Source organism: Sipha flava, unplaced genomic scaffold, assembly GCF_003268045.1.
Source record: "Sipha flava isolate LNK unplaced genomic scaffold, YSA_version1 51780_pilon_pilon, whole genome shotgun sequence".
NCBI lineage: Eukaryota > Metazoa > Arthropoda > Insecta > Hemiptera > Aphididae > Sipha > Sipha flava.
In genome coordinates this window covers 33,392-41,740 of record NW_020273461.1, presented here as the reverse complement: position 1 = coordinate 41,740, position 8,349 = coordinate 33,392, and the positions used below count along the sequence as shown (strand labels likewise).

At 26.8% G+C, this 8,349-nt stretch overlaps 1 long non-coding RNA gene across 2 annotated transcripts; it reads left to right on the top strand.

Annotated features, from left to right (window-relative positions):
* Positions 1 to 2,496: 2,496 nt before the first annotated feature.
* On the top strand, positions 2,497 to 6,076 carry LOC112690679. Of its 2 annotated transcripts, XR_003149238.1 has the most exons (4): positions 2,497 to 2,736; positions 5,151 to 5,319; positions 5,768 to 5,955; positions 6,053 to 6,076. It is a non-coding gene; the product is annotated as an uncharacterized LOC112690679 (long non-coding RNA). The 2 variants fall into 2 exon arrangements; XR_003149237.1 differs by lacking the exon at positions 2,497 to 2,736 and having other exon boundaries at positions 5,058 to 5,319.
* The last annotated feature ends 2,273 nt before the right edge of the window (positions 6,077 to 8,349 follow it).

The following is an 8,349-nucleotide window of genomic DNA, read 5'->3' as shown; positions in this document are numbered from 1 at the left end:
TAGTAGTAGTAGTAGTAGTAGTAGTAGTAGTAGTAGTAGTAGTAGTAATAGTAGTAGTAGTAGTAGTAGTAGTTGTAATAGTAGTAGTATTAGTAGTAGTAGTAGTTGAAATAGTGTGGTAGTTGTAGTAGTAGTAGTAGTAATAGTAGGTAGTAGTAATAGTAGCGAGATTTAGCACGTAGTAGTAATGATCTCTCGCTTAAATATCTCAAATGCACGCCGCACCCGCGTCCTCGCTTACAGGTTACGATAATTACAAGTACACGCTTGCAAACGTATTCGTATTTTATATATTATGAATAACGTATATATATAATGTCCGTTATCACAGTCCGTTGAATATCGATACTGGTAATAATTACATAAATATTAATACCATGGTAACTGCGATATCAGTGATATCATATCACCAAAAACTAGAATTGATCACCACAAATTCAAATTTTAAGTGCCTTTGCAGAAACCATCTGACCGTACAACACGGTGGTTTTTAGAATTCATCGAGAAATTATACAAAATATTTAGTTCAACCCAATGCATAATATAAGTATTACTCATCTATTGCTGCCCAGTAAATACTATATATTATTATTTAAGTTCTTGATCATCCTTTTACGTTTTTTCAGATTAATCTTTATATTATAAGTTACGATTTTAACAAAAATACTGTTCAAAATATGATACAGAAATACTTAATACCAAGTACAAGCAGAGGCGTACATTTGGAAGGGGGCGGGTTCCCGGGTTCATACCCCCATAGGCAGTGGGGTATTTACGGGGGGGTCCAGGGGTACTGGACCAACCCCCTAGAACCTCTCCATAAAATAAAAAATTAATAAAAATTCTTATATATTTGCAGGATTGGCTATGTTAAACATTCACAAGGAAGTTGAAATTACTGTTGATGAAGTGATAGAGGAGTTTGGCCAAAAAATCGGGACTTTATAACTGGAATTTATTTTATAACAATACTTTATAATATATAAGTATATATATATAATATTACATAAGACTATACGATTATTACATTATATATTTAGTCCAACTTTCTCCAAAAACTGCATAAGAACGTAAATATTACAATATAATTATAGCTTATATTAATTATGTATAAACTGTGGACCCCCCTCCCAAAAAAAAAAAAAAAAAATTTAAAATACGCCACTGCCCACAGGACCAAAAAAAAAAAAAAAAGAAAATTGTTTTATTATTGATGACGTGTTATATATTTGTAGTTTCATTATTACGCTTTGAACTTAAAATATACAACTATACAAATATTATGATAATTAAATAATTATATTGATAGATGTTATATGATATACTCCAAAAGCTATTAATTTACTTTAATGTAAAAGTAAACTGTAAATTGGTAAAAAAGTTGTATAAAGTAATATCTATTTATAGCAGTTATTTATCTTATTTATCTGTGTAACGAAAAAAAAAAATAACGATTATTTTTGTTAACCCCCCCTAGAGCAAGATTGAATGTACGCCACTGAGTACAAGTAGTATTTTTTAAATGATGCTTGATTTTATATTAAGCACCAAAACAAGTGTTCGTATCTGTGTTTGATAAAATTAGACATTAAAAACGTTGCCTCAGATACACCTCGTAAAAGTTTTTTTCCTGTACCCTAGTCCTTACTCTTGCACACAAGATGTTATAAATGCAAATGACAACGCCAAGGACGTAACTAGTTTTTGGGGCTGAAACCATATGAATCAGAAAACTACAATTAGTTACTATTTATTTAACTTTGAATTATTTTAAACTGGTCATCTATTTTATCTATTTGTTTGTCTATTTTATAATTATATTTGCGGATTTAGTTTACATGTATACTTTGTCATTTATATATATATACACGTTTTATGTTTAAAGATAATAGCTACATAATGGTGTGCCTGATATAAGAAAAAAAATATTAAGCACCCGTCGACATAATATTCATTCAAAACTAATGAGTATTTATTTGTTACTATGATGGGCGTAGTATACATGCGGCTGTGGGGGCTATAGCCCCCAAGACATTTCTGTAGCCCCCTCATTTTAACTAAATGCAATAAATTTTAGTTTTAAATGTTTTTATAATTTTTCCTAAAATTCATCAAGCTTTAAATATTAGCAGTCTATTGTGTGTATTGACGATTATTGCACTAACACACATACATAAAACTACTTATTTTTATCACAAACATGTTTATTTATAGATCAACATCGTGTTAATTTTTTGGATTTACCCTGTGCGATCGTCGGGCCATTTTCTAACCAATGTCGCGTCGTCCGATAATAATATTATAAACGGATAATAATTATTTATTTATCGGTATTTTTCTCGAAATTGGTGACTGATCTGTCTTTGTTGTTTGCTCGTGTACTGCTAATCACACACGTCTGTCTTATATTTTACTTTAAAGCATATTATTTCATACATTTTTAATTCATTTTGATATTTTTGTTTCTTTTTTTCTCGTTTTTCTTATTTTTTTTTAAAAAAAAATGTTCAGTATATTTAATAGCCTGACAAAAAAACATTACCACCAACTAGGGACAACGAAGACTTTGCAGTGGATGATCCAAGTCCAATAAATAATAAAATTAAAATTAATAATTCGTCAGTACCTGATGATCTTAACAATATTCATCCCGAGTATTCTGAAATTGCATTAAATGACTCGTTTCTGCTAGACTTAGAGAACTTGGAAACAGGACCAATTTAAATTAAATTAAACGTAAGTACTAGAGGTAGGTAAAAAACAGATGTTTATCAAGGTTTATGTTCAATACATCGATGTTTCACCATCGATGGTTAGATATATCGAAGAAAACATCGATGTTTTATCGATGTTTTGAATTTTTTTATATTAGTTTCTCCTTAATATTATTTGTATCACAATTTAGCCTCGCACCAAAAGTTGTCAATTGTCACAAATGTTTGTATGATTATTCTGTGCATTTTTTAAACGTGTTAACTAGGTGACATAAATGTCGCCCAGTGATAATGTTTTGTCGCTTAGTTGATAGTGATTGAAAAATTGGGCAAAACACAGTTAACTGTTGAAAGAAGATATTTTATTAATTATTTAAAAAAAAAAAAAATAAGTTTAAGTTTAATTAAATAACTCAAAAATAATTGTTTTTTTTTTATGTATTGTTTAATAACATTTTAGGTAAAGCTTGAGACACCAATAAATTGTTTTTTCTAGGAAATGTTCTCTTCGCTTTAATTCAAACTAAAGATAAGGAGTTTTTGGAATACATTTTTCTAGTCCTATAATATAGCCCATGGTTATTATAATGTGTATGATTTAAGCTTGAGTCAGTAATATATGTTATTTAAATATACATTAATTTATGAATCTAAATAAAGTGCATATAGTTTTGTATAAAAAAATAATGAACGGTTTTTCAAAATATATTACTGTGAATAACGATTAGATATCATCATGTTAAATAATCTTTTTAATATTTAATTTAAAAATATATACTTCTCCTTTTTAGCCATTATCTTATTCTTAAATTCTGCCTCAAAGATCTTTTCTTTTCCGTATGTGCACGTTCTTTTTTCTTTTCTCCAACAGAAATATTATCAAGTGTACCCCAGGACACAGTAATTGCTCCCCTTCTTTTCAATCTTTACATCTCAGACTAGCCAACCTCTATCTATACACCAGTTGGTGACTCTGCCGACAACAAATCCATACTAACAATTAGTCCAAATCTTGCCTTGATCTCTTCATACATACAAGACTATCTAAATACTCTTGAAACTTGATGCAAAACTTGGGGAGTTAAAATGAATGAAACTAAATTTATAATTTTACCTTCACCCATCACCACGGAATATGCCCAACCCTTATCCTCAATAACCAACCATTTCCCTCTGCTCATTGTGTACGATACCTTGGTATTCTTATAGATCATCAACTCACCTGGTAATCACACTTAATTAGCAAAACTCAAACATTATATGATAGTTTTCGACTCCTTTGACTACATCTAACCTCTAACCACATGAAACTCTCGCAAATTCCTACATCACAAGTTCCTTCTAAGACCCATATGGGCATATGAAATTCAACACTTGTTTAATAATGTTGGCTTATTATTCAAACATAAATGAATATATAATAAACACACGCAAATACATTTTCAAATAATGTAAAATGACTATTATGGTAATTATAATGACATTTAATAAAAGGTAACGTCTTAAATGTACTCTTAATATAATATTTCAGTACCATTTTAATCATTTTAACAAAGGTTTTCTATCAAATTCATTATAAATATGATATTATAGTATGAATATATTATAATTTTATATTTGATTCTCTAATATTAAAAGGATATTAAATTACTTTTATACATCATTATGTATACAACATTATGTATTACAACTAGTCCCATCTTAAAAGCCATGATCACAAAATTATTTTATTCACCAGAAAATTTCTTTCAATTTAGTATTTAGTTTGATTTGTTCAAATATGATTTTATCACTTAAATTTGAAAAGATATTTTTGAAATTTCCTTCATCAATAATTTAAAAATATATTAAAAATCGCGGTCGTATGAGAACTTATATGTACTTGTATAAATCAAAAGATAAATCTACCTCTTGGACATAATCATTTATGTTCATGGATGTTCTACTTTAAAGGATAATAAATTAATTTATTCTGAATTTAATTAGAACAATTAACATAAAATTTATAAAATCATATTAACTGTTTTACATAAGTATATCTACAGTAAATATAAAATATGTATAGAGTTCTTAAGTTGTAATTCGTAGTTTATTATTATACCTATATAATAATAATTGTTATAAGAGACAAATCATACTATTAAAATATGAAATCGTTTGGTAGAAAATTGAATTGCTGAATCTTAACAGAGGGCACATTTGTAACCATTATTTTATTCTAATCGATAAATGAAAACATTTTATTGCAAATCGTTTTATTATTACATCAAACAGAACGATATTAAACGTCTTTTTCAAATTTTTAAAATACTTTTCTAAGAATTTAAATATATTGTTATCAATTAACATGTAATTATTCAACTGTCCAACAAAAAGTGTAGTCGTGAATAAGAAATGAAGTGGATGAATTGGATATAGTACGCTTAACGATTTCAGAGTGGTAAGAATTGTCTCTACCATCAATCAACGCTTATGCCGGCAGTCCTCTACTGAAATGACAAAAGAAATGTCGTCATCATCTTGGATCATTTATGCGACTTGAATGAACATGAAGTTAACAAATTGACTGAAGGATAATAATAAAAACCGAACTAAATTTATTCACGTATGTTATAAATTATTTGTAGTTATTATATTATAAAAGATAAATTTAAGAATTCAAATTACAAAATTAGCAAGTAGTGTATTATAAATTAAGTTTAAATATTCTTTAAAACCAATCCTTATAATTAGAGCTCAAGTTTTAATACAAAATGTATGTTTTTCTGGATGATCTTAGACAATGCTTTTCAAAAATATAATTTGTTTTGTGTAACAAAGACTTCAAAGGTGAAACTTTTGTTTTGCATAAAACAGTTTAGCATATTTCAATAAATGATATTTATTGAATTTTCGATAATTTTATTTGTTTCAATATATATTTGTACAATATACAACTATAATATATAATATTTTTACATATAACAGTTTTAAAATGTAAAGAAAATTGTTTTCAAGTATAGGCTTTTTATGTATAAATTGATTGATCTTATTATTCCTTTATCACCATGTAGAGGAAGACATTAAGACACGTTGGGGAACTTGGATGGAAGCTATAATATGTGTATATTTTCAATTTATTAAAATATTAATCGTTGGATTTGAAGAAAACGATGACATAGCTATCAAAAAAGTGCGAAATCGAATGGCAGAAGAAATGTAATCAAATTTGATATTTATAAAAGCCAACTATATAAATATAGTAAGCAGAATAACATAGTTTAAAGCATCAGGTGTATATATATTCAACTATAGTTGGACGGTTGGTATCGTAAGTAATGTTAAAACCTGTATTTCAGATAATAAAAATAGTTATGGAAAGGAATAAATAAAAAAATTAGAAGAAAATCATGGTTATACTATAGAAAAAACAATTTCAAATATTTTAAAAGGTTATATAACTAACCTGACAAACACATCAGGAGAATTTTTACCAGATGATATTCGCCACTTCAAATAAACTTCTATAACGTCCGTGGATGCATAAAAATATTATTTCAGACAATAGAAAACCATTGGTGTTTGACAATATTAAAATATATATATATATATATATAATATATTATATATATATATTATATATATATATATATATATTCATTGCAATGTTTAGCATTTTTAAAAGTAAAATAGCTTAACGTAGAATTCGTACAATATAATGAATAAATACACGTATTTTGATATGTTCAGAATTAATAATACAGAGTTTAGCAATCATTCAAATACAACTCCTTAGTTAGTATCATCGTTAGCCAATCACAAGTCAAAAGTTTAAATTTTAAGTTTTTTTTTTTATAAAATAAAAGTTAAAAATAACCTCATAATTAATTGATTTAAAAAATTTATTTTTCATGTTTTAAGGACATTCTTGTAATAAAATGCAATTTTTAAGAGATTTTGGGCTGTTGTATTAGGCTGTTTGTATGCAGTGTTGGGAATAGATAATGCAAAATTTATCTAGATAAAGATAAAAGATAATTTCATTTTTATCTAGATAAAAAAAAAAGATATTTTCAAAAACTGTTATTTTTTGGTCAATATTTCATATTCTAATAATATCAGTGAAGACTCAATTATAATCAGGGACGTATTTAGGAATGTCTTATGAGGGGGGGGGGCACAAAAAAAAAGTTCAAAGTATACATAGTTATAACTTTTCCATCTCAAAATACTGTCGTTATTCATAACCAAATAATCAAAATACAAGTGTTTGATAGAAACATAAACTTTTATTACACAAATTTATAATAAAACATATTTTTAAATATAATTTTTGTAATTAAAATAACTGAAGACGTCTGGGGTGTTTATTAGCATATGCATCAACTACTTCTTCAGGTTTTATAATTATTTCAGGGTGTATATTAAGGTATATTTAGAGTGTATACAATGCTAATCCGTATATCCGATTTATTGATATTCCAGTATTTCACCGTGTGCTCGTGTGTGAAAAATAAGAGGACCTACAATAATTAATGAAGTATAAAATACGGCGATTGGGGGGGGGGAGGGTGAGGCACGGGCTCCATAGTCCCACCCCTTAAATAGGTCCCTGATTATAATCATTATTATCAATAGGTACCTAGGTGTTAAATGTTTATTGTAGTAATGTTGTGTACCATTAAGCAGTATTAATATTGTACAATGTTTAATGACAGATAATCACTAAAATGTTTACATAAAAAAAAAATGAAAATTGCTTTGTACGTATCAGGATGAATAAAGAATACATAAAAAAATATTTTAAGTTAACAATATTGTTTTCCGTATAATATTAATTTGATAATTTTCATTATTTTATAAGTAGTTACGACTTTACGGGTTCCAAAGGTGAATTAAAAACTATTTAGCGTATGAGTTACGTGTGTATACTAAAATCAAATACCTACTATATTTGGAACTTGCATGGAAAAATAAGAAATTAAGTTTATAAATACCAAAAATATTTTTCTGACATGAAAATACAAATAAAAGACGACTGGACGGATTTCGATGATCTCTGATTTGTTGGATTCATCTTCGTACAAGAATAAAAATAACTATCTTGGCAAGAATACAGACAATTATCTAGATATGTAAAAATGTTATCTTAGATAAGTAATTAGATAACTTAGCGTTATTTATCTAGATAAGATAAAAGATAACAAAAAATCTATCTAGATAAGTCCCAACACTATTTGTATGTAATGTAGTGCTTTTAAATCTAGGCCTTACTTATAATATATAATATATTATACAATATACTTTAATTTTATACTTAATATGCATTAATATATGTAAAATGGAGATAATTTTAACAATTATATTAAATATTATGCCTTGGAATCTGATCTAATCCTTAAAATTAATAGGTACGTATTATCTTTTTTGTCAATTAAAAAAATAAATATATAAAATATCATAATTGAGTTACATGCATTTCTAAATAATGTTAACATTTTTCATTTTAAAATATTCATACATGTTATGTAAACGCCTAAAGTAATTCTATAAAATACTAATTCATTGAATGGTGTTAACTTTTCATGGTAACAGTGTTCTTTCAGATTAATACAACAGTAAAATATAACATGCAGTACTTATTGTACATGGCTTA